This window comes from Podarcis bocagei (assembly GCF_964188305.1).
Source record: "Podarcis bocagei genome assembly, chromosome: 1".
Taxonomy (NCBI): domain Eukaryota; kingdom Metazoa; phylum Chordata; class Lepidosauria; order Squamata; family Lacertidae; genus Podarcis; species Podarcis bocagei.
Genome location: NC_138125.1, coordinates 116,543,636 through 116,555,945, shown reverse-complemented (window position 1 = coordinate 116,555,945; position 12,310 = coordinate 116,543,636). Strand labels below are relative to the sequence as shown.

The following is a 12,310-nucleotide window of genomic DNA, read 5'->3' as shown; positions in this document are numbered from 1 at the left end:
GGCAGGTCCTGTTGTTATAAAGACACAACCCATAGTGCATATGCCGGGGTGTTGTCTGAAAATATAACTGCATACCAGAAACAAAGGGAAAGTTCCATGCTGTCTCGGCTTTGTGATTTCAGCTGCGATCTTAAATGCATTTAGGATGTACCGGGAAGTAAGTCGTGTTGCAACCGGTTGGATTTCCTCCCATGTTTGTAAACAAGTTTTAAATCCACTGCTGCTGCAACTGCAAACCTGCTTTAGCCTGAAGTCTTATTATTTATTAGAGAGGAGTGTTGAAACCAATTCAGCTTCTGGATCAGGGTTTCTCACATAGTGGGCTATGGGCGACTTTCTCCTCGTTGTCTTGCATTGCCTCCTAGCTGATCTCGTAGGCTTTTGGTTGGATTGATGCCAGTTTGAGCAATGCCTTGCATGCTGAGTAAAGGTTGCCAGAGGACTCAGAGAAATTGGGTGTGCATGTGTTTGGAATGAAGTAAGAAAGGAGTTTCCGACTCAACATCAGGAAGAACTTTCTGACAGTAGGAGCTGTTCGACAGTGGAACAGTCTCCCTCAGGAGGTGGTGGACTCTGCTTGGAGGTTTTTAAGCGAAAGTTGGATGGTCATTTGTCATGGCTGCTTTAGCTGAGATTCTTGCATTGCAGGGGGTTGGACTAGATGACCCTTCAGGTCCCTTCCAACGCTACAATTCTATTATTCTAAGGCAGGGGTCACCAACCTAAGGCCTGGGGGCCAGATGCAGCTCCATCACCTTCTCAATCTGGCCCACAGACGGTCCAGGAATCAGCATGTTTTTACATGATTAGAATGTGTCCTTTTATTTAAAATGCATCTCTGAGTTATTTGTGGGGCCCACCGGGTGTTTTTACATGAGTAGAATGTGTGCTTTTATTTAAAATGCATCTCTGGGTTGTTTGTGGGGCATAGGAATTCGTTCATTCCCCCCCCCCCAAAATATAGCCCGGCCTACCACATGGTCTGAGGGACGGTGGACCGGCCCACGGCTGTAAAAGGTTGCTGGCCCCTGTTCTAAGGGCCAAAGGTAGCATTGAAGGGAAATGGAAAGTGAGATCAAGACTAGTATTTAATAGTAATAATAATAATCAAATAAACAAAATGGGAATAGAAAATAGAGAGATAAGAGAGGAATGCTGTCGCTGGAGGAAGGAGGGAATGTAACAGGACCAGGGAGGAGGGATAAAAGAAATTGGCAGTTTTGGGGTATGGGATAAGGTATAAGAGGAATGTGAAAGGAAACTGGGAAAAGAAATGACAGGAAATGGGTAAAAATACTCTAAGAGGCAAGCGGGGTGGGGAAGGAAAATAGAAAAGAAGAAGCCTCTTAATCAGCAAATTTTGCCTAAAGTAGGGAAGCCAAGTCACAATTCCTCCAGAGCAAATGGCTGTAACTTACGCTGAAGAAAGCTGAGCTGTGGAACTCCTTGCCACAAGGAAACTGCTGTGTCAAAGAATGTAGCAATTTCCAAAGATAGATTAGATATGAATAGAACATGATGCCTGTATTTGCCAGCTGGTTTTGCCAAACTCTGCCTCCACCCACCTCCATTTTGTGACTGGCTCTGCCACTGTCCCACCATTTTGTGTTTGGTGGGTCTCGTGAGTTTTCAGCTGTCTTAAGTGGGCCCTGGGGCTAGAAAGTTTGAGAACCCTTGTTCTGGATAAATGTGTTTTAGATAACACAGTGTACCATCTGGAGATATTTACAACACTTCATTCAGTTTTCCAGAGAGGTGAATTTAAATTAGAATAATGTATAGGTCACTTAACACTGGTTCACTCTTAGTTGCACTTCCTTAATGTAATCTACCTCACAGGGGTTTTGGCAGGATATAAATGGACACCCATCTATGCTAACCCAAGGTTCCATAGAAGAAGAATGGGATGGAAATTACTTTTATAATATCCCTTTTCTCTAGCTATGTACTTCGTAATTTTTTTGTTTTTAAGGTAAAATTAAAAACAAGAGGATTTTAAAAACATGATCATAGCAGATCAGGATAAGCCACTATAGCAATTCTTTTGTGTAGGGCATTATTTTTTTTGGGGGGGGGGGTGACAGTTAATTTGTAACATAAACATACTTTTTGCTGCCTCTGTGGGTCCTATCCAACTTTTATCATACTCTGAATCGAGCATTGAAATGAATGGACTTACATAATTTAAATGATTTAATGTTAGTGGATCTACTGAGCATGATGGTGGAGATCAATCGGTCTTCCAAATGACACACAGTCCGTTTTCTGCCTTTCCTGTTTTCCTTCTGTGTGCTTTGCTGTGATAAACACTCAAAGCAGAGCTGTGGCGTAGACACTCCCTCCCATATACAGTGCATCAAGTTTGAGGTTGTGATCCAGAAACTGTAGCACAGAAAAGCAACGATTGGGTTTTCCTATATTTTTTTTCGTTTTGTTGTTGTTTTTGAGAAGGAACTGTAACCCCATAAACTAGGGATGGAGAATCTGCTGCCCTCCAGGTGTTGTTGAACGACAGTTCCCATCATCCCTGAACACTGGCCATGCCAACTGGGGTGCTGGGGTTCAAGAGTACCCCATAGAGCCCATTCCCTGTCCTTAAGGATCTCCTCCTCTATTGGACATGATCAGCATTCCAAAAGTTTTTAACACCTATGTGAACTGAAGTTACTTTTCTTATAAGCCAGGGGTCCAAAGAACCACCGTTCTGCATTCTTAGGGTGGGCTTGTAATGGCAGCTGCTTGTACAACATAGCGAACACTGTTTGAATGGAAGGAACGTTCAAATGCAGATTGTAGTATAATGTGAGGGTTTGCTGCTTGGTGAAAATCATTCTTAAAATCTCACTAGGGAATGCTGAGTGAAGCCTTTGGATGAACCAGCTGAATCAGCTGTCTTGGATACTGGTTATTAGGGTTATGGCTGTTTGCAGTGTTCGGATGTAGAGGGTATTATGAGCAGTTAGTTTACTGTTTTCTTTTTAGGTGTAGCCGTATCAGCAAGTGAGCCCTGATGCTGCCATTATTCAATTCTCCTCTGGGCTGTAGTGTGGATGCTGACTGCTATTCACCCTGTCTCAAAACTGCAGGGAAATGAATGATGTCTCTCAGCCTGCCCCACCCCTTTGTTCTGCCTCATCCTTTTGGCTAGATGTGATTTCAGGGTTTGAGCTATGGCCATCAAAAATTGCTCATCGTTTCCCTCTGTGGTGTTTAGTCTGGAGCCATTTCTCTAAAGCGAGACAAGGGATTGATACACTGCGTTCTCCAGTCTGAAGAGGGAATCTGAAACTCTTTGAGGAGGTACCAGGAAGGTAGAGTCAAACCTAAAAGCCTTGCAAAACTAGAAATTCCACTATTGTTTTTCCTTCGAATTCAGAATTGGCCAACCTTGTTCTTGTAAGGTGTGGAAAAAAGCTTTTCAGCACTCTCTTAGAATGCTGTTATTTATTGAATTTTATTATTCATTGGAGTTGTATCCCACCCTTCCTCCTCAAGAAGCTCAGGGCAGCAAACATAACACAATTTAAAACCAAAGGAAGCCAAAACATTGTAGAACAGTTAACATATCCCAAAAGCAGCTACAGTCAAAAACATCTAACATCAGTTATAGTTTAAAACAGATAAATGCTCCTAGTTGTTTTCCCCTTGCTGCTTTTCTTCATTTCAGGGGAGAGAGTTTGCCATTGTCAAACAGCTGGGAATAAGAAATCCTAGCTGATCTGCTACAAATCACCCAGAGATCTATAAATAGATCCAAAGTTGCTGATGATCAAACAATTTCTTTGGCGACAGAGAGGTCTGGGATTAAAAAAGTCTTAATGTTTGCAATGTTGGGACACGGGTGGCGCTGTGGGTTAAACCACAGAGCCTAGGACTTGCCAATCAGAAGGTCGGTGGTTCGAATCCCCACGACGGGGTGAGCTCCCGTTGCTTGGTCCCTGCTCCTGCCAACCTAGCAGTTCGAAAGCATGTCAAAGTGCAAGTAGATAAATAGGTACTGCTCCGGTGGGAAGGTAAATGGCGTTTCTGTGCGCTGCTCTGGTTCGCCAGAAGCGGCTTAGTCATGCTGGCCACATGACCCGGAAGCTGTACTCCGGCTCCCTCGGCCAGTAGAGCGAGATGAGCGCTGCAACCCCAGAGTCAGTCACAACTGGACCTAATGGTCAGGGGTCCCTTTACCTTTTCCTTTAATGTTTGCAGCGCACCAAAGGCATGGGATATTATAGTTCTGGTGTATCTCATTTATTTATACTGTGAGGGGCTATTTAATCTAGAATATGAAAATAAGTGGGAGTTTTAAAATGCCATTTACCTTTCCCGTGCCTTGTTTGAGAGAGAATTATTTCTTGGTGGTGGTACCTTAATAATAGCCTATAGAGGAGCAGGCTTGTCTTCTCCACCCAGGCCCATTAAACAAAGGAGAGGTGAGACGCTTCTGGGAAATGAGCATTTGCCACAGGGTTATTCGGATAGCATTTTGCTCTGCTCCAGAGCATCTATACAGAACCTTCTCCATGCCCAACAATTTGCATAGGGATGCAGGGGGGACTCACTGTCCTTCCGTTGTTCAACAGCTCCAGTCAGAATGGCTAGTGGCCAGGAATGATGGGAATTGTAGCCCAATGACATTAGAAGGGTGCCAGCTTTGCCATCCCTGACTTAGTGTCTTCCTGATGCATCTTCAAAGGAACTATCTGAATAGCAAGAGCAGGCATAGGCAAACTCGGCCCTCCAGATGTTTTGAGACTACAATTCCCATTATCCCTGACCACTGGTCCTGCTAGCTAGGGTTCATGGGAGTTGTAGTCCCAAGACATCTGAAGGGCTGAGTTTGCCTATGCCTGAGAAAGAGGCATGCAGTTTCAGGGCCCAGTTTCAAATTCACTCACTGTCAGATCAGACATCCCCACCTACAAGATCTACTTTAGGGTGAAATCTTATCCTCACACGCACACCCCGTTTTCATCCTGTTTAGTTATCAAAGGAAGAAACTGCCTGTTTCATGTACAAAGTGGTGATGTTTTTCAAACAAATTTCTTCAAAATGCATGCTGAACATGAAAGGGTGTAGCAAAGTTGGCCATTAATTTTTTTCTTTTAATGGTAGTGCTAATTTTATCATTTGTACCTAATGTGAAATAATTTGCCCCGGCTATAAATCCTCCCCTGATGCTGTATAAGGCTTTGTTGTCCTGTGTAAAACACAACATATAGCATACTGTTGAAACCCTTCTGGATCCACCTTGGGGCTAAGGAGGCGCCTGCAAGTTATTGCAAAGATTAATTTCATATTTCTGAGATGGATATGGCGGTTCTGCAGCCCAATTGTGCATGTTTACACAAAAGCCCTGTTGAAAAGAGGTGCAGATTTCCATCCAGTTTGGTTGCCTTCTGTTTGTGGGCTCTGTTAGAATCGGTACTTCGAAACACCTGGGTTTTAGTGTGGCTTCTTGCTGTCTTTCAAAAGTAAATGGTCTAAGAGGTACCTCTGATCCAGGCTGCAATTCGATACCCCTTTACCCTGAGAGTAAAGCCCTATGGAGCCCTATTCTATGTCAATAGCAGCATCAAAGAATAGAATTTTCAGGGCAGCTGGTTCTATATTTATCAGAGAGCAGGCTTACAAACACACTTCCTCCAGGGAAATTTCTGGCCTCTTCCGCTTCCTTTTTTTTTAAGCTCCCAATTCTTTATTTACAGACTTTTATAGAAGGAAAATCACCTAGTTGCTCAGTGAGAGGTAATTCTGCTCTGCTGCCTTCCATTGCAGTGTTCAGGGAGCGCCAAGGCGGTGGAGTAATCGGTAGTTGGACACCTGACATTTGAGTTAATGAAATAAAATGAAAATGAAAATTGCACTTCTCTAACATGTTTAAAAGTTTTGTTCTATTAGCAATAATTTCCGAAAGCTTAGCCATATTAGTCTGCTACTCCCAAAAAATAAAAATAAAACCATTGTGTGGCACCCTAAAGTCCTAACAGATTTGCAATGCAATCCTAAGCATGCTTACTCAGAAGTTAGTCTGTGTACTTCAATGGGATTTACCCCTAGTTAAGTGTTTTTAGGACTGCAGCCCTATGGTAAGTATAAACAGACCAGAGGGTAAGAAATAACTGTGTAGCTAAGTAAAAAAAAAAAAAAAAGCTTATGCTACAACAGAGTTTGAAGAAGAAGAGTTTGGATTTGATATCCTGCCTTTCACTCCCTTTAAGGAGTCTCAAAGCGGCTAACATTCTCCTTTCCCTTCCTCCCCCACAACAAACACTCTGTGAGGTGAGTGGGGCTGAGAGACTTCAGAGAAGTGTGACCAGCCCAAGGTCACCCAGAAGCTGCATGTGGAGGAGTGGAGACGCAAACCTGGTTCCCCAGGTTATGAGACTACCACTCTTAACCACTACACCACACTGGCTCTTCATAGAATTGAAGAACACAGGAATATGCAGCTGTTCCATATGGGGATCAAACTTGTAACCTTGGCATTATCAGCACAATGCTCTAATCAACTGAGCTAGGTGACTCAAGCTTCTTTGTTTGAATTCGTTATACTATTTAGTGGAGTGTTTTTGTTTTGGCATTGGCTTACCTTGACTACCCAAAGCTGCCGTCCCTTCCACACTTTCCCCTCAGTAGGTCCAGCTGAATTCAGGAGGACCTGCTTCTGAGTAGGCATGTATAAGGTTGCACTTGTCGGTGAATCCGTAAGCTTTTATCAGCTGGGATAGCAAAGTTGGTTAGAGCATGAGACACTTAATCTGAGGGCCATGAGTTTGAGTCCCTCGTTGGGCAAGAAGTTTCCTGCATTGCAGGGGTTGGGCTAGATGACCCTCATGGTCCCTTCCAACTCTATGATTCTTGCTGTGGGCTCACCTGTATAAAAGCCCCATTTTTGTTAGTAATTCGCTGTCAGCCAACTTATAATCAATTGTGCTGGTTCTTACCCCAGACATGAATGTATATTCCCCAGGGATATCACCCCTGGTGCAACCATTTAGGATATGAAGACTTAGGCAAAGATCAGAAGACGACCTGGATGGTCGCCAGATTCTGTGTACAGCTCTGTAGGCGCAGACGATCTCCTAACTCAAACTAGTGCGTTATGAAAATCCCCAAACACAGTTCCATGGGTGACTCTGGGTCAACTCCCTGCAGTAATTTATTGTTGTACATTGTTTTTAAATTTATTGTTGTACATTGTTTTAATTGTTTGTTTTTCTTCTGGGACTGTACCCCCAAGTGTGTTTTATAAGCTGGTCTCTGACCATAATAAATTATCTATCATCTATCTATCTATCTATCTATCTATCTATCTATCATCTATCTATCATCTATCTATCAGAGTCCTGCTGGACCAGCCAGATGCCCTTGAGAAGCCCACAGGCAGGAGGACACTTTGCAGCAGCTCTTTCCCCAGTTGTGTTTCTTCAGCAACTGATGTTCAGAGACACACTAACTCTGACAGTGGAGCTGCAACACGGCCATCAATAGCCTTATACCCCATTAGTTTGCCTAACCCCCCAGCACATCCCATGGGAGCAAATTCCACAGTTCCAACTATACCCTGCCTGAATAAATAAATAAATAACCCTTTTGCCCATCCTGAATCTTCTGACGTTTAACTTGGTTGGATGTGTGTATGAGAGGGAGAAAAAACACTTCTGTACGTTTTCTTTGCTCTGTGAATAATCTCAAGCACTTCTGTCGTGTCTGGCATTTGCCTTATTTTTCCAAACAAAGCAAAAAACAGCGCCAGATGTTGCAACCTTCCCTTGCAGGGCTTCAGCCCCCTCAGTCATTTTGCTTGCCCTTTTCTTGCCCTTTGTCCAGCTCTGAAGCGTCCTTTTTTGAGGGGTGCCGCAACCAGAACTGTACACAGAATGGCACCGTGCAGTTAGTTTACCTCACGAGCTTTTGCTCTGGAAGAACCTGAGTATATGAGGCAGACTTGTATGGAACATGTGCAGATGCCAAAAACAACAACAATAACAAAAAGGAAATAAAAAAGAGTAGGTATAGTCAGAAGCCAAAGCCACGAAAAATGCCGCCAACAATGTGGCTGGTTAGTCATTTCTTGTGTGTTTGTTGTGGTCGTGTTCCACCCTTCCTCCAAGGAGCTCTGAGCGGTGTGCATGAGGGCTGCCTCATCTTATTATATGTTAGAAAATGTCCTGTCATATGAGAATGTGTCATCCCTCCACCGCTCATGGCTCTCTGACTTTGTTTCGCTAGCAGTTCCCTAGAGAATATAAACTCTCTCTCCCCCCCTCCATTTCCAGATAATAGCAAATAATTTTTTCTCTTCCCATGAGGCAAGTTCTTTAGGCTCCACTGCATGCCTTCTGTGTCCATCTTTTCCACTCACTTTTGTGTCCTCTGTAAGTTGTTCCCTCAGGTTCCTGTTTTTGAGTTGGGCGCCTGCGTTTTGTAGGGGGCTGCAGTTTACTGAGTCAGACGTTCTCTGACCACTCTCCCATCTACCTCTTCCCTCGAGTAGTCCCACTTCCTGTGCCCTCTTCCAACACCCACAGACTTTAACCCAGTTCTTATTGGCACTTCTGATAAAAGGTTGCACTGCTTTTCCACCCTGGGTGTTCACCATAGATATGCCAAGAGATTAAAGTGATGGCGTTGCTTGTCTACAGAGAATAATGCCCAACAGTGGCTTTCAGTTGTATAATGGAAGTCGATGCCCACATAGCTGGTCCTGTTATCTTGGCCTTGTGAGGGTTTTCCTCCCCTCCCAAGCCACCCTGACCTTTCACTTTCTTGAGTAGTGCTGCTGTGTGTCATTCTATTGCAGACCATTTCCCCTTGAGCAAATACTACATTAGCAAACATTTTATGACATCACAGTAGCTCAGTTGATCCCCGTGATTAGCCCTCTGACAGATGGAAAGCAGATGGCAGCCTGTGGCTAGCCTGTTTCTGTTTGCCGAGGGTATAATTGTATTGTTCCCTACCACATTTCACAAACGGAAATAATTAACGCTCCTATGCATGGGGTGGGGTGGGGGATGTTTGAGACTACGGGCAGAGTTCAGCAGACCAACAGTGGCCTGGTGTGTTATGGCCGTGTCAGCAAAATCCAGACACTCATGGCTTCTCAGAAGAAAGTGGGAACTAAAGGCTCCTGCAAGAAGATTTCTCTAGATGAGAAAAGTACCAAGGCAAGTCACACGTTGCAGGGAAAGTTAAAATTATGCGAAGGACGCACATTGCATGAATGCTACCGTACTTTTCTGCCTATAAGACGCCCCCATCTATAAAACACCCCCTATTTGAGGGGACTCAAATTTGAGAAAATTGGGGAGGGGGGAGAGATGGCTCAGAGTTGTTGAGTTTTTTTTTTTTTTTTTTTTTGCAGAGGATTGCCCAGAGTTTTGCAGCATATTTTTTTTTGGGGGGGGGGGATTGCCAAAAATTGCTCACATGCAGCATAGACACCAACAATCGCAGGCAGCAGACAATTGCCCACCTCACAGTGACAGACAATTGGAAACAGACCCTTCCCCAGCAAAAAAATTCTTACCCGACTGAGAAAAGCTGTCCGCTGGCAATCGCACGCATCCCAGAACAGCTGCTGCCAATCGCGGCAGCGGCAGCCAATCAACAGCAGTGTTTGCTGCAGAAGCCAATCACCAGCCCAATTAGAGAAGCAGCAGCCAATTGAAAGCAGCCCTTCTAGCAGCCAACAATCCTCACTGACAAGCTCCTGCCAATCACCTGTCCACCCCATTCACTATCCATGGATAAGATGAGGCAAGTTTTTGAACATAATTTTAGAGTTAAAAAACCTTGTTTTATACATGGAATAGTACAGTATTTGGAGGATGTTCATAGAATCATAAACTGGTTGGAAGGGACCATGAGGAGAATTATCTAGTCCAACCCCCTGCAATGCATGAATCTCAGTCAAAGCATCCATGAGAGATGGCCATTGAATCTCTGCTTAAAAACCTCCAGTGAAGGAGAGTCCACTATGCTGGTTCTGTTTTACAGCTGAAGAAGACTTGACACACAGCAGTAAGTGGCAGAGCCGAAGAACAAGCAGCAAATCCATGGCAGGGAATTCTTAAAGCGGAAACTGCATCTGGTATTGCAGTGCTATGGTTTTCCCAGTAGTGATGTATGGAAGTGAGAGCTGGACCATAAAGAAGGCTGATCGCCGAAGAATTGATGCTTTTGAATTATGGTGCTGGAGGAGACTCTTGAGAGTCCCATGGACTGCAAGAAGATCAAACCTCTCCATTCTTAAGGAAATCGGCCCTGAGTGCTCACTGGAAGGACAGATCCTGAAGCTGAGGCTCCAATACTTTGGCCACCTCATGAGAAGAGAAGACTCCCTGGAAAAGACCCTGATGTTGGGGAAGATGGAGGGCGCAAGGAGAAGGGGACGACAGAGGACGAGATGGTTGGACAGTGTTCTCGAAGCTACCAGCATGAGTTTGACCAAACTGCGGGAGGTAGTGGAAGACAGGAGTGCCTGGCATGCTCTGGTCCATGGGGTCACGAAGAGTCGCGACTAAATGACTAAACAACAACAAATTGCAGTGCCTCTGAGCATACGCGGAATGCTTTGCTCTCAGTATTAAGGGAATGTGTGTCCCTTTTCCTCTGTCAGTGCCCACTTTAAAATTAAGAAGCAGAGTGACTCTGAGAAGGTCAGAGTGCCTTTACATTGTCACTTCTTCCACAGTCATAATAAAAGAGCATTTTCCTTTGTCCAAGGCTCAGAAGGATGGAAGCAGGTGTGGTTTCACCCAAAACAGGACTCTTGCCAATAATGACTCTCCTGGCTGAATCTGATCCGCTCCAACACACTGATGCCAGGGAATGGGGTGGACAGAGGTGGTTATAGGGTATTACAACCAGTTCGGCTGCACTGGCTGCTGGCATTACAGGGGGCACTGCCACAGTGATGCAGAACAGAGCATGAGAGGTGAGGGAGCCCCAAATTTTAGCAACGCACAGGGCGCTGCTGAAATTTGAGAGCCCCAATCTGCCACTGGGTGGGTGTAACGTTGGTGGTGGGAGCTAGTAGCAGGGCCCCACTTTCCCTTAATCTGCACTCTTAGTGTGAGCAGGTCTTTTAAAGGATTTGGAATTTGTGAAGGCTCCCTACAGCTGAGGGGAAAAAACAATCTGCTTGAGAACATCTCTTGGTCTTGATCTCTGCTTCACTCTCTTTACAGCCCAGCATAGATATTAGGAGTGCCTAACCCTATTGATTTATTATTATTATTTTAAAAAAATTGGTCCTGGGTGTGTCTGCATAGGAATGGGCCTCAGGTTTGTTTGTTCTGCACATTTGTCAGCAGTTCATGAAGCTGATAACCACCCTTTCCCAGAGCAATGGATAAATGAGTCCATTTCCCCTTCTGTTCCATTAGGGATTTTTATCTGCAACAGAGTTAGCCTATGTTTAAAACTGGTATTGAATCAGAAAAGTTACAGATATCTGCCTGTTGTTTTATGGAAGCGACTTACCGTAGTTCGATCTAATCAAATTGAGGCTCTAACAAGCATCCCAATTTCACAAAACCACACCAAGGCAATCTATTAGTAATCAACAATATCCATTAATCAGCTAAAATCATCATAATTGAACAAATGTCATTCCTTTACAGATAGCAGTGCAGTTTGTTATCGAAAAATCAGAATTACTCACACAGCATTAATGAAACTAATATGCATTGCTTATAATGGTTTCATTTTATTATATTAATTACACATGGGTAATTTTGATTTTTTTGATAGCTAATTAAATAGGAAAACTATCTTTGACTGTGTCAAAGGAATTCATACTGTAATAATTATTTTAAGCTGTACCCCACCAGCAGTAGCCAATCCTGCATCTCCTTCCCCCTGCCCTGGGTTGGGACATCACTTGCATCCACACTTTCCTTAAATAACAAATCATATAGCTTATAACTTTGGGGAAAGCAAATTTGTTGTACAAGAATGCTATTTGGTCATTTCTATTCATCTCAGTCATTCTTTATGATGTGTTATGAAGAGCTCGCAAACAGAGCTTGCAAACACGGGCAAGGATTCCTGGAAGAGACTGAAGAGAGTAAGATTGTGTCTTTTGGAGGCTGAGGGTGTGTGTGGCTGATGGCTCTATGGGAACACAGGATCTGAGAGGTAGGAGTTACAGCTGAGAGGAAGCCAGGCTGAGGGAGCAGTTAGCAACCAGCAGCAGTCAGACTTAGCTCAGTGCAGATCCTGGGAGCTCGCAAACAGACCTCGCAAATGGGCTTTTAGTGGGGGAGTTTAAAGGGGAGGCCCAGAGTTCTGTCTCTTGGTGTGCATA

At 44.1% G+C, this 12,310-nt stretch overlaps 1 protein-coding gene across 3 annotated transcripts in view; it reads left to right on the top strand.

Annotated features, from left to right (window-relative positions):
* Positions 1-12,310, top strand: part of ITPRID2 (ITPR interacting domain containing 2) — a 67,903-nt gene that overhangs the window by 3,473 nt on the left and 52,120 nt on the right. The window lies entirely within an intron of this gene.